The sequence below is a fragment of the Myxocyprinus asiaticus genome, chromosome 31 (assembly GCF_019703515.2).
Source record: "Myxocyprinus asiaticus isolate MX2 ecotype Aquarium Trade chromosome 31, UBuf_Myxa_2, whole genome shotgun sequence".
Taxonomy (NCBI): Eukaryota; Metazoa; Chordata; class Actinopteri; order Cypriniformes; family Catostomidae; genus Myxocyprinus; species Myxocyprinus asiaticus.
In genome coordinates, this window is record NC_059374.1 from 26,068,698 (window position 1) to 26,087,341 (window position 18,644).

The 18,644-nt window shown below is 38.0% G+C and overlaps 2 protein-coding genes across 7 annotated transcripts in view; one reads left to right on the forward strand and one right to left on the reverse strand.

Annotated features, from left to right (window-relative positions):
• Positions 1 to 18,644, reverse strand: part of exo5 (exonuclease 5) — a 28,800-nt gene that overhangs the window by 2,275 nt on the left and 7,881 nt on the right.
• The window catches only part of slc35f2l (info solute carrier family 35 member F2, like), an 85,357-nt gene continuing 70,478 nt past the window's right edge, over positions 3,766 to 18,644 (forward strand). For 4 of the 6 annotated variants that reach the window (XM_051665340.1, XM_051665341.1, XM_051665342.1 and 1 more), the window contains exon 1: positions 3,766 to 3,901. The gene's annotated coding sequence lies outside the window, so the exon portion shown is untranslated. The remainder of the gene's footprint in view (positions 3,902 to 18,644) is intronic. The other 2 variants (XM_051665345.1, XM_051665344.1) reach the window with 2 other exon arrangements.

Below are 18,644 nucleotides of genomic sequence, written 5' to 3' on the forward strand. Positions count from 1 at the left end.
TTTTAAAATGCTGTCTTTGTGTTGTAGTGTGGACAGGTAAATTGTATATACAGTATCTGAAAACGATGACGTATTTGTTGTAATGTGATGCAGTCATGTGATCCATTCAACCCAAAACAACCAAAATGGTGGCCCATGTTGTTGCGGCATTGTTGGGCCTGCTATTCACTTTGATAGCGTTGTTAAAGGTAAATGTTACTTTGTACAACCTTCACATTGCATCCCTTCAAAGGCGACAGGAAGTTTACTTGAAATTGCTATCCAGCAATGGAACACAAGGAGAACTGCGTTTCAGACCGTACATGGAACGCCGATTTGCAGTAAGGGGATTTAAGGGTTTTCATACGTTTCAGTGTGAACAAACAACTTTTCGAAAATGTTTAAAAGAGGCAGTGTGGATGGAGAGCGTTTCGAAAACAAAAACGCTGTTTTCAAATGTATCTGGATTAATGATGACGAAGCCTCAAAGAGCTGATTGTATCACAGTATGTACATAAGCATCGGAATTAATATTACCGTAGAGATATCCACTTTGTATACAAGCAATGCATCATTTCACAACATGCTTACATTACAAGCAAATACTAACATTAAGCAATTTACATTTATTGCACTCAAAATCTACAACAAACGTTTTAGGAATCAACAACATAAAACAAAACGTATTCCCCCGATGTTCAAATGAAACATACTCCATTGCGTAAACCTAACAATCATCCATCAAAGAATGTAACTTTGGTTGTTTTTGTCCCTATGGTTCATCTATTACAAATGTAGCTCAGCAAAAACAGCTGAAAAATTTTTGCATCTGTGCTCCCTGTTAGTGGTCTTTGTGTGCTGTGAATGTGTGGTAAACAGAACACTACTTTGTACCTTGTTTAATGCCGAAAGTGATTAGTAAGACAACACTCACTGGTCCTGTAGTCAGCTTGAAGTAAATGTTCCAGCAAAAGGAAACAGACCATTCTCTGCTGTGTTTTAGTGGATTACATTTCACCAAAGCAGAAAATGCTGCTCTGATGCTTGTTGAATGTAGCACGTGAGCGTCACTGAATCAAGAGAACTGAACGATCCAAACCTACCGTACAAACAGAAACAAACTTTCATTATTCTTTTTGATCCTCCTTTAAAGTCTCTTTGAAAATGTTTTGTGGGATAGCTCAGTTCAATCCTACGCTCTCTCATAAAAGCAGACAAGATGAAAAGAAAGTTCTATGAGAACCAATAAATTAAAGCTTACTTAACACAAGAATATTTTTAAACTCATGACAAACACTTCTATGCTCACGTATCACTGTGTCTCTGGAACAATTTAATCTTTTTTCAATGCCTCAGAGTGTGTTTTGGAAACTTTTGTAAGGGTTTATATCTTTTCTAACAAATTCTTTTGTGTCAAGAGATCTATGTGGAAAGCTGGCACGAATCTGTCTGCACGTCAATATCAGTTTTAAAAAGTGTGCAGTCTGATATAGGGAGCTGAAATGAGCTGTGACTGATTGTGTGTGCATGTGTGCTCAAGTCTTAACTCTGTAACCTCAAATAAATACTGCCTTTCATTTGGCATGTGGAAAATCTCCTTTTTAAACAAGAGCGACTCCTTTCATCATGACCTCTTGCTGCTGTGAGTTTTTCAGAGTAGTTTTTATATACAGAAAGTCCTATAATGGAAGATCAAGGTGGAATTGGAGTTTAAAGGTGCAATATGTATTAATTTTCATGTAATATTCACCAATTTTTGCCAATGTGTGAACGAATTGTAATGCAACTTAAAAAATGAGCCCTTCCCGGACTTCCTAGTTTGCCTATTAAAGGCTGTAGACTGATTTTCATGCGAAGGGAGCGGGTCGGTTTTGCCGGTAAAATCCAAAGGATGTGATGTTATGCACGCTCCCGAGAGCCTTGCCTCAGTAATAGCTGCTCTTCCGCTATTCAACAGCAACAACAGACAGTCTGCAACACTAGGTAACGTTATCTTAGAGATGTAATCCAGCAAACGTCCGGTTCCCAGCACAACACCGACTCCTACACAAACTCAGAGTAAGCCAAAAAAAAAAACAACTAAAAAAACATTTAACTACTGAGTCCCGTCTGGCTAAGCGGGAACGTGATCGTGGTCGTGGTCGAGCGAAAACTAGTGTGAACATGGGCAGGCAGTGATGATTTCTCAGGGCCAGCAAAGCCTTCTCTGCTGGCCTAACATGCCAAATAAATAAGTATTTTTCATCCTTTCATTCTCAAACACCTTTATGTATTTTTAATCACTTTCCATTCTTAATTAATCTACAAACAAATAGAGAAAAACGAAAAGTTTATCCAGTCAGAATTAATTCTATGATGCTTACAAACAAAGTGTGACAACTGTTTCACAAATCGCATGCCTGAAGCCAAAGCCGAAGCCGAAGCCGAAGCAGCGCGTGAGTCTGAGCTCCACCCCATCAGGCCTTCAATCCCTCAACAGTGCAAATGAATGGGCAACTAAAGTCAGATTGTCAGATTCATCAGCCAATCAGATTGATTTATTTGTTCTTGGTGGGTGTGATCTTTAGGATATGTCCCGGTCGAGGCCTTCTAGCTGGCCTTGAGTGACGATCACGCTTTAAGTGATGTATGTAAATCGAGAGCGAAAAGCTTAAGATCCAGCTGTCTGACAAGTCAGCTGTCATCACTGCTGGTATGGCTGTTGAGAAAGAGATCCTTATGGATTTAAAAACACAAGATGTTCTGCATGACCGTGTGATTGCTTAATTGATTAAACAGGAAAGGAGGACTGATTTTCACTTCAAGTAAATTGGTAAGTGCTTTTTGCATTGTTATAGCAACATCAGGAATTTTCTAAGTGTAAATTAGGCTGCTGCAGTATTCAGTGTCAGATCAAGTTTTGAAAAGTAGTGCTGCATTCCATTCAACTCGGAAAGTCAGATTTTACAACTTCCTACTAGAAAAAGTGCAATGGAATGCATCTTTAAGTCAGAATTACAACTTGAAGGCTCGTGCAGAAATTCTCAACTCCGATTTCGCTGAGATGCAGGGGCATGATGTCATACAAACATGTCAACACTCAGGGAGATGTACAAAGTAATTGATAAACAATCACTTTATTAAGTAATATCGATAAATGAGTTCGTTTCCACATTACATGATATTAAAGCTTGTTTAACAAATGCCTGCAGAAACAGGTGTATAAAACATTATAATCTCTTTTGATAATCGTACACCTGTAGCACAAATGCTAGCGCTGCAGCATTGTTTATCAGTTGAGTTGCTAGGAGACATCTCTAATGAGAGTCAAACCCCTGCTAAGCTAACGGGAGCATTGCAGTTTTGTTTCCTTAAATGTCATCTTCCGAACATCGGGGATTGGAAGGCATTTATGGTCGGAGATATCAAGTAGGAATATCCTTCATTCAACTTGAATGGAACGCAGCACAACCGTGTACCCTGACGAAACAAAATTTATTGCAAGCAACATTTAAATCGCAAATATTATTAGACAGATTTTCCAGGTATTATAGACCTTCTTGGTAAATTCATATGAAAAATTATGATTTTTGAATGTCTGTTCGGGAGACGTTCATTTCACAAAACAGTCATGCTGCAGTTAAAATGAGGCTTGCTTGAGCATTAAGTGTCATTTCCAGTTCTGGCTTTCGTGCGTGGACGTGTTTTTAAAATGTCAGTTGGTATTACTAGTTAGCTGCAACATAATTTATGATGCCCAAAGGCATAGGGTGTCTTATTCGTTGTGAAACTGTGTTTTCTTAATGGCATGAATCACACTGAAGGCTTAGACTAAAAATGCATAGCCTGCCACTGTCGGCAGGGCATTTGATTCCTGGAGGGACCTTCGTTCGGTTTTGGGGATCAATACCGACCCTGAATTGGCGTTCTTCTTATTGGACAGGTAAGCTTACATAACTGCAAAGCATGTGAAATATAGTGCCATAAGAATTGATCTGTGTGATTTTAGCTAACTTGATCTTGCCTGCTAACGCTGACGAATTGCAAGCTACCTTGCTTCGTAACTTTCAAATAATTTCATCGATCTTCTCTTTATACTAAAAGTCAGGTATACAGGAAAAATTCAAGCTAATACGCTGGTTTCTTGATCGTAGTACAACATATGACATACAAAACATACAATAGTGCAACATAACAGTGCAGTGCAACAGTAAACTGTCTGGTATAGTTTGGTAGTATGTAGCTGTATGTGTGTATCAGTATGCTATGTTAGCTAATGAGTAGTTTTAGTTTAGTCTCAAAGTTTGTAGTAAAACAATCATAACTGTGTAATTTTAATTATGCTACCTCATATTTCAGCATGATGCCAGTGAATCACGTTCAGTCTCTTTGTACGTTATGTCATTGTTTTGGCCGATGTTCGCTCGCGTCCCTATGGAGTGTGTACACGAGCGCGAGCACGAGCAAAAGGTAGTTGGCTGCAGTTCACTTAACGGCCACAGGTGTCATTAATAACAAGGGTTTCTGAATCTTACATACTGCACCTTTAAAGGGTAATTCAGCCAAAATGAACATTTTGTCATCATTTATTCACTCTCATGTTGTTCCAAACACACATGCATGTCTGTAATTTTTTAAGGATATCCTGGCCGCTCTTGTCAGTATTATAAAAGTGAATGAAGACTGGATCTGTCAACCTCCTAAAAGACTTAAAAGCTTGTGCACCATATTCAAAGTCTTCTGACGTCATTCAACAACAGCTTTGTACACAATGAAATTTAAATTGCTATTCACTGATAATCTTGAGTAAATGATGACAGAGTTTTCATTTTTGGGTGAACTATACTTTTAAGGCATTCTTTCTCAATGTTTGTTACTGTTTGCAAATACACCTAATAAAAATCCTCAACGGGAGCAAAAAATTGATAATTATGTCCTTTTGGGTCAGTTCTCACATCGGAGTATTTAACGTCTGACAGTAATTGTCTTGAAATGTATTGTTGATTCAGTGCTTTGATTGCTGTAACAGTATAAAAAGACTAACACAAAAGCAGTAAAGAGACGAAACATCTTGCAGAATATTTTACTCTGCTGACTGTTATTCGCTGTTCAGAACAGCAAGTTATCATCACGCAAAAATGCTCTCTGAGAAGATGCATCTCTTAATTAATTTGAGAATTGCGTCTCCCATTAAAACCACCACTACTAAAAATATTCATGTTAGTAGTCGACCCCATAATCGACTAGTCAGTTGTTGGACGACTAGTGGATTAGTAGATTATCCTGGCACATCCCTAGATTCATAAAAACTCCCCCATCTTCTATTGGTTGTATAAAGAGATAGTCCCGCCCCAATCTCACACCACTGGTTGAGCCAATGTTACTGCGATGGGCTGCTCAAACAAACAGAGCAATGTTTTGATAGAGTTACAGAGGGGAAATCAACCAACTAATCTCTGCAGCAATCTTGCATTCACTTTGCAGTCGTTTATCCCACTTATCTGACCTCCAAATAGAACGTGCCTGTGGACATGTGGGCTGAGGACATAAGGGCGTCAGCTCTCCACTGACAAATGACTTCTTTTGACTTCTTTCCACCCTTCTTGGTGTTCTCTGTGCAGTCATGCACTCACATATACAGTGCCCACATAATGCAGCCTAAACTCAAGGCCTTGTGGCTCACTAAAGCACAAATAAAAGACAGGAAAGACATTATAATGAATGACTCTCATGACTGTTTTCTAAACTGATGTGGAGCCACATGTGCCTCATGTCATCACTTCCTCACTGAATTAATGCTCTGCTGTCATAAATGATTAGTTTGTTTTTGAAATAGTTTTGTGGGATTTGACTTTTGTGCTTTATGTATGACTTTCCCGTGTAACTTTGACAATCCATTTTGTCTGATTTGGGATCAGTCTCCCTGGAATCACAGTCTGACCTATCTGGTTACAAGCCAAAATCAACACAGTCCCCCAGGATGCTCACGCTAAGGCCTTCCCTTGCTGTACTACAACTACAACACTCACACATAAGGACCAAATGATAAAATGCATTCCTTTAAAAAGAAATAGCAGCTTGACTTTTGTGCTCATACTTTATTTATAAGAACAACAAATATAACTCAAATACAGTCTAATCCATTTCCGTTTGAAAAGTACATTTTCAGTTTCCTAACATCATTGTTTTCCAAAGTATGCGGTAATGGAGAGTTTTTTTCCAAACACTCCTTTTTCGGTGGAGGAAAACACCATTCTAATGTGAATGAGAGGCTTATACATAGCAAAATCAATGCGTTTTCAAATGAAAACGTATACACACCAACTATTTTGGCTTGTCCCCACAGCTCCATTAGTATCCCTTTAACAAAACCACACCAGAAATGTTCTTTTTAACTCATAATGTACTGGAACATTATCATCAATTTGATTAAACTTGCCATTATTATAATGATTCACTTCAAAAACAAAAAACAGTCAATATTGTGGGTGAAAAACAGACTCACCATGTAGCTTCATCTCTCTTTAATGAGGCACCTGAACAACCAATGAGGCTGCGACATGACATCATGACGCTTGGACATGAGATGTTATTGACATAGCCACCATTTTTAATTTTTCAGCACAGTTTGCGGACTCCAAACAATGATTTGCTTTGATTTGAGAGTAAATAATTAATACGTTTCAATCAGTTCATCATGCAAAGTGGTTGTATGACTTCAGAAGATTTCTAATTTGATGCACAAGTCACATATAACATTTTAGTTAAAGTGTTAAAGTGAGTTACTATGTACTGCCATTGTATTAATTTCAGTTTCAGAGCAATTTCAGGTTTGGAACCACATGAGGGTAAATGATGACAGATTTGTTTTTGTTTTTTGGGTGAACTATCCCTTTAAATAGCCACTGTGGTACACTTATCCCTGCTTTAGAATCACTACTCCAAAGGTATTCTCCCAAAGTTCAGTACTTTCCCAGTGTTGTCAGAAGAAAACTACTGCACTTCTCCTAAAGGGCATAGGCCATGCTAGGAAATTAATCTCTACATCCATCTCCCTGGCCTTTCTTAAGAGAAATCTATGTCACTTCAAAGATTCTCTCTCCTCATCTGATGTTAAGGAGGATTTCTAAGAATATCCTCCCTGAAGACATCCCTAGACTATATGCCACTCCTAAACCACTGTAGCACACCACTCTTATATTTTTTTAGTACAGTACATGACGATCTAACTGTACCTCTGCACACCCTGAGACAATGAGATGCTAAGCCTCTTTGCTTTATTCTGTATGGCTCAGCTTCACCCACAAAAACACATATGGAAAGCCTTTCCGGTAAGAGCTGTAATGGGAAACTTTGCATAGCACATTCTAAATTAAAAAAGGATGTGCCTATGACAACATAGTCCTGGTGTTAAACAATTCTCACCAGGACACTATACCTTTTCCCCGTCCTACCAGTCAGGACTCAGATTCTAATTCTGTTAGAGCTCATCAGGACACCATCTGTTTTTCCAACTTCCTGTATATTCTGGTTCTGACAATAAATAGCAAACGGACATCTACACTCTCAAGCCCCCAGTACTGGCACAGAGTGATGGACAAATGCTTCTTCATCACCAAATGACTAAAAGCACCAAAAGCTACATTAAAACTGTAGGTTCCTAAGCAACAAGCTATTGACAATTTAAAGTAGTTAAATCAAGTAGTTAGCTACATTACAAGCTAACACCAAAAGTTAAATACACTGAAGCTATTTAAGGGACAATAAATAAATATATAGTTAGCAGATAAGAGCAGTATTTACATGGCACAAAAACTCTAAGGGTCTCATAGGAATATTTCACCCAAAAATGAAAATTCTCTCATCATTTACTCACCCTTATGCCATCCCAGATGTGTATGACTTAATTTCATCTGGGGAACACAAACGAAGATTTTTAGAATAATATTTCAAGTGTGTGTGAAACAGTCTTATAGATTACTCTCATGCTGCTTTTATATTATTTTTGGAGCTTCCAAATTTTGGGACCTATTCACTTGCATTGTGAAGACCCACAGAGCTGAAATATTCTTCTAAAAATATTGATCTGTGTTCGGCAGAAAAAAGAGAAAGTCATACACATCTGGGATGGCATGAGGGTGAGTAAATGATGAGATAATTTTCATTTTTTGGTGAAATATTCCTTTAATAAGGGTGAAAAAGCATTAAACTTGAACACATGAATTTACAAAAAAATACAACTAATAAAACTACAGAACATGACTGACAGTGATGAACTGCAGCAGTTAAGTATGTTGCCACAACAAAGAAAACATGGGGACTCCTGCACCAGGACTTGGATGAATCTAGTTTTTTATTTTTTATTTTTTTATGTGAACTGAGCAAATTAACCGTTTCACTTAAACAAAATCAGACCTCCAAATGCTACATACAGTATAAGAGATGACCATTAAGGAGGGCACATTATTATTTATTTTGCTCGGGTGTAAAACTGTGGGCAAGGCAAATGTTACAAAGAATAATGCAATAGTGTTTTATAATGCTACACTGCTACTCGTTGCTCATTTCTTGCCCAACTGTTTCAGTTTGCAAATAACAAACTGATGTACTGTCACTTTAATAGTGTTGGGGAGTAACTAACTAAAAAAATGAGACAGTGGCTTTTCCTGTTACAAGCTACATTTTCCAACCAGGGGTAAGGAATTAGCTGGTTAGCAGGTCACTATTAGTCCTTGCTGATTCATGCTGGAACTAAACCCGATGATGGAAAAAGCATGTTTCTACATTGACAGCCATTTAAAAGAAGCCGTGTTTTCTGACTAAATACATTTTGTCCAACAAACATTTCAATTGAAATAATCTTAGACATGGCCTGAACATGACTAAAAAAAAAAACCACACACACACACACAAGATTGACTCTACACTAAATATCTTAGATTGCAGTCCAAATATCTCGTTTATTACATATTTTATCAAATTAATTATTGACAAGAACATTGCTACAGATCAGCACAAAACCATTCAGATTGTAGAAGTCACGAAATCTATATACAACATTTCGGAAGGGATCGCTTTAACTAGCTTTGTGATTTAAATTGTAATATAAAAAACGTTTTATCATCTCATATTGATGCACTGTTCAGCGTGTTCCGCATACAGCTGCGAGAGGGAGCTAGAGCTCACGCATCGCTGAAGCGGTCAATGTAGTATGCAGACTGTTTAAAAAGCAGCATTTTGCAGTTAAGAAATCATTCAAGGTCATACCGCGATTTCAATCTTAATCCATAATACTGCCTTGATGGATATATAAAGCGTTTTGGATAGTTTTCCCTCTACATGTACTGCAAGTGCCACTTTCACAACTGTCACGCCAAGTTATTTTCCCAATCTAAACAGGAAACAAATTGGTCTAGACTTGTCTAACATTTTCTATTATCAGGACTCTGTCTGCAGTGGTTCATGATTATACATACAAATGGTTTGATATACTGGCACTTTATACTAAATGTGAAGTTGAATTTCATATTTTCACAGCAAATATCACATATTTATATAACAATAGCGATTTTTAACCTGTCACCAACTGTGGCAACAGTTCAAACCCTTTTTATATCTAACCATTAATGAGCTATTATTTCTCTGGATTAATTCAAATAAACCTAATTCTTTATATATATATATATATATATATATATATATATATATATATATATATATATATATATATATATATATAAAATGCTATATATCTGAGGCAAGATTGAATGACACTCACTTGGGTGAAAAATGCTTACTGAGAAGGCACAAAATACACAGTTTATCGAGAATTCACACGGGTCACATTTTTAGGGCGTAAAAAAAGGAATTCCGTATTAATCCAGAACAATCACATCCCTGGTTAGTTACTTCCCAACACTGGTCATCACAGAGACATGCACACTATGCCACTGATTACACATTGTACCACACAGATGGAAAAGGACATCAAAAACAAGGCGGGTGCTTTTGTTTTAATCACAACTGAAAAGAACATTATGTGTAATCAGTTACAGGACCACTTCCAGTGCTAGACAGATGGTGGCTAAATAGTTTGTTTTGTTCCTTCCAGGGAGCACTATGGGGCAAGACGGTACATTCGATCATGGCAGTAATTCCATGAGTGCTGCCGTCACGGACTAATGGTGTCATAATGGAAAGGAAGTGGCACCTAATGCACTATAGAGAAGCACATAATACCACATATTGAGAACCTTTTTATGAGTTGCTCTTTGTGCAGACACTTCCCAAAAAGCCTCTGCTGAGACACTCATGTTTACATGCAGATGGCAATCCAGATGCTGACACACAAGTTTTATGAATAACAACAGGGTACAGATACACCAACCGATAAGACATGAGTTTCCCGTTGTTTTGTAAAGAACACACTGCATCCCCCTAAAATTGTCTGTTTAAATGTTCAAGGCAGATTCACAATCATTTTACTGAAATTCATTAGTGTTCCGAGAAACACTCGCGTCTGTGAAAGCTTAGCGGTGCAAACAGTATTTCGTTGTGAAATAATGGCAGTCTTTATGCTGTTTGACAGGCCTGCATTTCTGGCACCTGCATTTATTCCTTTCCCTTGTTAAAGGGACAGTTCAGTCCAAATAATTTCTCACCCTGATGTTGTTCCAAACCTGTATGACTTTCTTTCTTTTGTGGAACACAAAAGGAGATATTAGGCAAAATTTTTGCCTAAGTCACAATTTATTTTCATTACATCTTTTTTTTCTCCATACAATTAAAGTGAATGGTCCCTAACATTCTGCCTAGCATCTGCTTTTGTGTTCCATGGAAGGAAGTCTTACAGGTTTGGAACAACAAAAGGGTGAGTACTATATCGCTTTAAGCGCTTTAGCTAAGCAATAGCGTAATCAGAAAATAATAAATACTAGTTATATCGCTAATAAAATAGCGATATATCGATTACTGATCGGCACGTTATTTTATAGATACATTTTTGAGGCATCAATATATTAACATCAGCTGACATTTAAATTAGAAGCCTAATTTGTGTGATTTCAATTCACTGCCAGTTGCCTTCGATTCAATGTAGTCTGACGTAATAGCATTGGGAGACCACAAGGGGGTGATATAACATTTACTGAAGACGGTCGCAGCATATCACATACACATTATGATCTGATGGCAGTCCAAATTTACAAAGGCTTTTGTACTTCAAGAATTAACAAAGTGACGTTGATGAGTTTGCAGGTTAGTGTATGAAACTGGTGTAACTATTAAAACCAAACGATTAGAAATGGCAACGTTTATTATGCAATTTCCCTGTATGTAGCATTGAATAGGTCTTTAATTCAAGCTGTCAAACCACAAAAAGGCATACTTGTAACTGAAAATACATGTACAGGCTCTATGAAAGATATTTATACACAATATATCATTCAGTATTGACTAGAATCTTTGTCCTTTGATGATGATATGGGTTGAATTTAATGGAAAACTATGCGAGTTGAGCTCTGCGGTGCTGCAGAAATTTTAACATCCTAGCCCGCATTGTGTGCGTACATACCTTCATAGAAAATAATTATTTCAAATTTTTGAACGTGCCATGTCGTCCTAAAACTACAGACACTTCCAATGCGTGACCCACTTGAATTAACCCTGCCACACACACTTTACCAAAGTTGTGTTAATAAATATCTTTGAAAGACAAAGACTATTGTGCAACGATCATCCCTATAAAAATCCGACATATTTTGATAATCATTGGGGAAATCTTCAGATTATCTCTATGTGAAAACGGCATTGATCCCAAGCCTTATAAATACTGTGAGGACATATCTTTAATGTGCTGTATTTGTTCATCTAGATCAGTTTCTTCTGCCTTTTCTACTTCTCTGGACGAATTGCTAAATGCTCTCTGACTTGCCAGTGTGAGCAAGCTGATTATATGAGCATGCTAAAAATAGCAAATGAATTCAGATCTTCTCATCTTGAGGGAATATGTAAATGGCATGTTTGACCTGAGGTCAAATTGCCCTTGCCACTTTGTTGAGAAAAATGAGCCAGGCAATATGCCTATCAAATCACTGACACCACAACTAAAACATTTTAATAACAAGAAAAACATCTTTTCGATTTGAAGAGGAGAGAAAGGCTATTCATAACCTGGTGGAAAACCAGCATAAGATGGTTTGCTGGCTGTTTTAAGATGCTACCCAAGTACCCAAAAACCCCTCTAAATCAGCATGCACACCTGACAAGCCTGGGAGACCTGCTAAGACCAGCAAACCATCTTATTCTGGTTTAATCTTTTTTTCCAGCAAGGAATATGGCTTAAATATACGATTACATTTCTGTTCTCACCCTTTTTTTGAGTAGCACTTTATCCCTTCAGCAAAGTAACTTATCATATTGACTTGTGACCTACAAAATGAGCTGTGTGTCTATCTGCGCTGTGTGACTGAGATAAGGCCCTGTTACAGGACTTTCTACCCAGCACAGTCACCGTCAACTGCAATTTCATTAACGAAGCACAGTCTGAACTGCTCAAATAATCTCTCGGTTGCACATTTGTATCCACACACACCCACACCAAAGCACTTGTGCCACTAATATGTGCACACTCACTCACTCTTAGTTGATCTAAGTTTGTTGTGCCTTCACTAAAGGATGCTTCAGTCTGACCACTGCTTTCCTGCAGGCACTTTACCACAGACTGTAGGCAGTTCTCTCTCTCTCTCTCACCCTCCCACCACACAAAATGAAAAATGAGACGACTCCCCTCCGCTTTTCACTTTCCAGACAGAGAGGACAATTACTCTATAAGGACAAAATGTGCACACAATCAGATCTGCAGTGTTTTAAGGGAATTTGCATGAACCTTAAAGCCAGTAATGCACTAATGCCCTTGTGTTCTGCCAAAACTTTGGAAGAGTGAGTTAAGCCATTCTAAGTCCACACAAATTGTAAAGGGCTGATATCGAATGACCTGAATCTATTCAAAACTCTTCTTAGGTGTGCTTAAGAGGCATAAGAAGAAATGTCTGCCCATGAATGAGTAGAAAAGTGCATTGTCTTGTTATTTTTCTTACTGGTGTTTACTGAGTTACTGTAAAGGCCAGTGGTTCTCAAAAGGTTTTGCTTCAGGACCCACATATACAATGGACATCAAGTGGTGACCCAACACAGTAGCAAAATTGTTTACCATACTAAGTGTAACCGCAGCCAGCTGGTAGGTAGCTGTGCAGTGTGTAAACCTCACTCCCCTGGCCTCAAGAGGCGCACTAGTGACTAACGCTAGGGGCTTTAGCCTCCTCGTTAGCGCACCCGCCTCCCATTCCAGCGACAGCGGAGCAGGTCCGGTTACAGTGGTGACGTGACCTGGTTTGGAGCGAGGTTTAGGGGGGTGAGAGTAACGGTAGTCAGCTGGTAGGTATCTGTGCAGTGTGTAATCCTCACTTCACTGGCCTCAAGGGGTGCTCTAGCAACTGACGCTAGGGGCTGTAGCCTTTAGCCTCCTTGTTAGCGCCCCTGCCTCCCATGCTGGAGACGTTGGTTCGAATCCCGCTCAGAGTGGGTCGAGTAGGACCAGTTACACAAGTAACAAAAATGTTCTTAAAATCAAACATAGGTGGGTGTTTCTTCAGTTTCCGGCACTTTTAGCACTCTGGACTTCTGGAAAGTGAAGTCATATTAAAAATTGTTTTTAATTTGTCTACTAACAATTTCAACCAGTGTATGTCCATGCATCACAGGAGATTTATGTTTTTGTTGGAAAATGGAAATTCCCACCACAGTGTCATTTCCAGCACATCTCAAATTCTGAATTGTGTTTAAAAGAATTCTGTGTTGAAAATGACAGTGATGGAAATGGCATTTTTTTTTTACGTTTTTAGATTATAATGTCCCACTTTCTCTTGCTAAGGCTAATTTCATAGCTAATATTTTATGTATCCTAAAAACAGACAATTTAATAATATTATCATCACCTTTTTTGCATAATTTGGCAAAATTTCAGCTTGATCAGAAATTACGCCCAATAAATATATTCTGCTTACAAGTGTTATTTATCTTGATCTGTCTTTGTTTTCTTCAACCATCACTTGTCTAATTTTTTATCTTAAGCATGCTCTTCACCGACATTTTGCTGACTATGTGCACAAGTACACTAACCTTTGAAAAAACTTTGTTAGGGGCAAAATTGTTTGGTGTGGTGGAAATGACTCCTGTGGGACAGTCTTCATTTTTAATACAGTTGATAGAAATCTAATTAACACAATAAATATTGAAATGGTTTATGTTTATTTCACTCTTTGTTTAGATTATCATAGTTATAAACTTGTAATAATTTGTATTTTTAAAATGGATTTTATTATTTTAATACTGGAAGTCTGAATATCTCACCTATGTAGGTCCATACAATGCAAATGATTGGTGAATGGTGATTCAAGATCCAAAAATCACATAAATGCAGCATAAAAGTAATCCATAAGTCTCCAGTGGTTAAATCTATGTCTTCAGACATGATAGGTGTGGGTGAGAATCAGATCAATATTTAAGTCATTGTTTACTATTAATCTCCACTTTCACTTTCTTTCACATTCTGAAAGTGGAAGTAAATATATACGGTAAAAAAGGATTCAAATATTGATCTGTTTTTCACTCAAAGTGATTGAATCGCTTCAGAAGACATATATTAAACCACTGGAGTCGTATGGTTACTTTTATGCTGCCTTTGTGAATTTTGGAGCTTGAAAATTCTGGCCATCATTCTTGTATGGACCTACAGGGCTAAGTTATTCTTCTAAAAATCTTTGTTTGTGTTCAGCAGAAAAAAGCAAGTCATACACATCTGGGTAAATAAGTAAATGATTAGAGAATTTTCATTTTTGTGTGAACTATTCCTTTAATGGTAATATAACATATCAGAGCTGCACTGAAATAATGTAAAACTTTCTCATCCCAGATCCTTCTTTGCCATTCCTCCATCTCCCTCTTAATATATATATTAATAATATTAATATTGCATACATTTCCAAACACAGACTTATATTTCATTCTGTTATTAAAGAAATGACGATGTCAGTGTTATTGTCCCTTTCCTCCCTGTTTGGACTGTGTCTGAGAACCCATATTAGAGTGCGAGAGTCTAACCACAATGTAGCACTGATCCCTGGATTAAAAAGTAAGACCTGGAGACAGCTGTGTTTTTGTCCTTTGACTGATGATGACACAGAGATTGGGGTTTGACCAGCAACATGTACTTCCTAATGTTTTGCTATTGGTAAATGGACCAGTAGGTTTCAATTGCTCCAGGCCCAGATAATTTGACTGTGTGGGGATCTCCACACTGGGCAGGGTGGAGCTCTGTCCTGGCTCAGTTACATTCTTGCGGCAGTAGACCGCTGTCACCCTGCAACAAGGTCTGCGTCACAGGCTTACTCTGTTTAATGGATAATGATAGTGTTTATTAGTGGTGCTAAACTATTACTGTTGCTCATAGGAATTTCAACAAACCCCTAAACATAAGTAATGAACTTAGGTGAATAACTCATCTCGCACTATTTGTTTTACATGAATGATAGCTCAAATCAGGCGGGTTGTTGAGGAGTGGCATTTTTAATTTTCTAAGCAAACAAGCTTGCGATTTTACTTGATGCATGATAAAACGCATGAAAAAACCAAACTTAAAATGAAGGAGGGGCCAAAACCATATCTAGGGAATAGAAAATCAAAGAGACTTCAGGGTGGACACTTTTGACATAGGCCAGCAAGCAACCAACTAGTTACACCCAAGCAGTCACCCAGAACACCCTAGCAACTGCATAGTTACCTATAAAAACCACTAAGAACACCTTAGCAAACATAGCAACATCCTGGCAACCAACCTAGCATCATGAAGGCAACTTCTGGATGGGCAACCACTGCTCACTTTTCTCAAGAAAAGGTAAAAATCTAGTTTATCATGTAACATTATTACATTCATAAAAACCCTCTGAGTTGATTCAGTTTCACAGACTGCCAGTTTCTTATCTCAGAAAATATATCACAATAACACAAAGGAAAACTATCCATGTGCATGTGTTTACAGCCTGTATATAATATGCAGGAAGAATTATTTGCCTGCTGGGAATGGTGTTATCCAATGCAATGACAATTCATCAATGCAAAATATCTCCCTTTGAAAATGATTCCAAAGTCCTGACAAATTTGAAACAACATATTTTTTTATTTGCATCAGTTCCAATGCACCGCTCACTCACATGAGCATCAATTAAATCATCTGACATGTTTGCACTTTGTTTCACGCATCATTTAACCTTTTTCCTTTTATAGAAAAAACAGAGCCTTTTAACTTCTTTTTGTTGTGCAGTCTATTGATCAGGGCAATCAGGAATTGCATTTGGCGGAAATCAGTGAGCAAGATAAACAGAGCATGAACCCATGTGGAACATTAGTGTTGCATGGCTGCTCGTTCTGCCAGGTGACAGAGTTTGCAGAGGCTGAAGTGAAGTGCTGTAGCACTTTACTGGAGGCTGAGTGAGTTGGATAGCTTTTAAGAGCCTTGAATGGGGGGTCGTTAGCGCCTAAGTGACTTAATCAGACGGCTGTATTGCAGCTTTCTATGGTCATGGCATTAAGGGAGAGGGTGTGCGGTTGTTTAATGCAGACATGAGCAAACACAGCACAGGGTACAGCTCTCAGCCTATCGACCAACAGATTAGAGCAGATCTCCATCTTCACAATCTAATAACAGCCTGCTCTCAGCCTCACCGGTGGATGATGAATGAGCATGGGCAAAGCAGGCCAAAATCATTACTGATATCAAATTAGAGGGCAGCCTCTTCTCTATTAAGATTTGCAGTCCGAGTTGTCTGTTGATTATGAGGTAAGCAATAAGAAAATGAATGAGAGAGAATTCCCATCACGTCAATACATTATTGAAATAAAAATGCCTCCAGAGGTAGTAAAAGAACATGGATAGTATCTGGCCATCTACCAGACAATGGTTCATAGGCACTACCAAGGACATTATAGTTTTCAATTTTAAATTCAGTTTCTTATTTTTAGTTTATCGGTTATAAAACAAATTATTTATTTATATTAATTGTTAATTTAGTCTGCTATTGGTTATTTCAGTATGTTTTAGCTTTTTTATATTTTAGTTTAAGCAATGTTTAAGGGCTGCCAAAGTTTACATTTTAACAAATATTTAGATAAGTTTAACACCATTACATTAATTTAACGCAAACACAATTAACACGTTTACCTAATTTATTTAGATATGTTTAACACCATTACATTTATTTAATGCAAACACAATTAGACGGCCGTGTAAGTGTTCGACGTTTATCTGGGGAAGTGATTGCAGCAGGATGCACTGTGGGAAGACGACAAGCCGGTGTAGGGAGTGTGATGCTCTGAGCAATGTTCAGCTGGGAAACCCTGAGTCCGGCCATTCATGTGGACATCAATTTGACACGTGCCACCAACCTAAACATCGTTGCAGACCAGGTATACCCCATGGCAATGGTATTCCCTGATGGCACTGGCCTTTTTCAGCAGGATAATGCGTTCTGCCACACTGCACACATTGTTCGGGAATAGTTTGAGGAACATGATGAAGAGTTCAAGGTGTTGCCCTGGCCTCCAAATTCCCAAGATCTCAGTCCAACTGAGCATCTGTGGGATGTGTTGGACCAACAAGTCTGATCCACGGTGGCTCCACTCGCAATTTACAGGACTTGAAGGATCTGCTGTTAATGTCTTGGTGTCAGATACCACAGGACACCTTCAGGGATCTTTTAGAGTCCATTCTTTGGTGGTTTGGTGCTGTTTTGGCAGCACGCAGAGGACCAACAGCATATTAGGCATGTGGTCATAATATTTTGGCTCATCAGTGTATAGTAAATGTTTGGAGCCAGGAAAATGTTTAGCTTCTGTTTTTGCAGTTATGCTAGTTTTTATATTTATTTCAGTTTATAAAAATGCTTATAATTACTTTTCATTTCATATAAAGAAACACTAAGCCCTATACACACTTACTCTTAATTACTTTCTCCTGTCCAGCAGCCTAAGAACGAATTCAAACATTTGTGCATTGTGTTTAAGAGTTGGGTAAACTCTGTTTGATGTTAGTTCAGATGGGAAGCAACCTGAGGGAGTGTGTGACCTCTTTTAAATGCCAGATGTGTCATGTGTGTAGCCCAACTGTCTCATATTGATAACGAGGACATGCTCCAGAGGCCTGCGGTCTGTGACATCACATAGAAAACGCTAGTGCTGAAACTCAGACTCCTGATTTAATTTCAAGCCCAAATAAACAAACTACAGTATGGCTTTACCTTCCGTATCAACACTAGCCTGTCACTTTGAAAGATTAGCAAATCAAAATATTGCATTTCCAGTCTCTCCCACAAGCTATTGTTAACTGCTTTAATGTTAGTAATAACTGTCAAATTGAGCTTTGTAATTCTATGTAGGAGCAACACTGATAATGTCATATTTATCATGTCGTTTATCATATTAAAGTAACATTCTGGGTTCAGTACAAGTTAAATCAACAGCATTTGTGGCATAATGTTGATTACCACAAAAATATTTTCAACTCGTCCCTCCTTTTCTTTAGGAAAAAGCAAAAATTGAGGTTACAATGAGGCACTTACAATGGAAGTGAATGG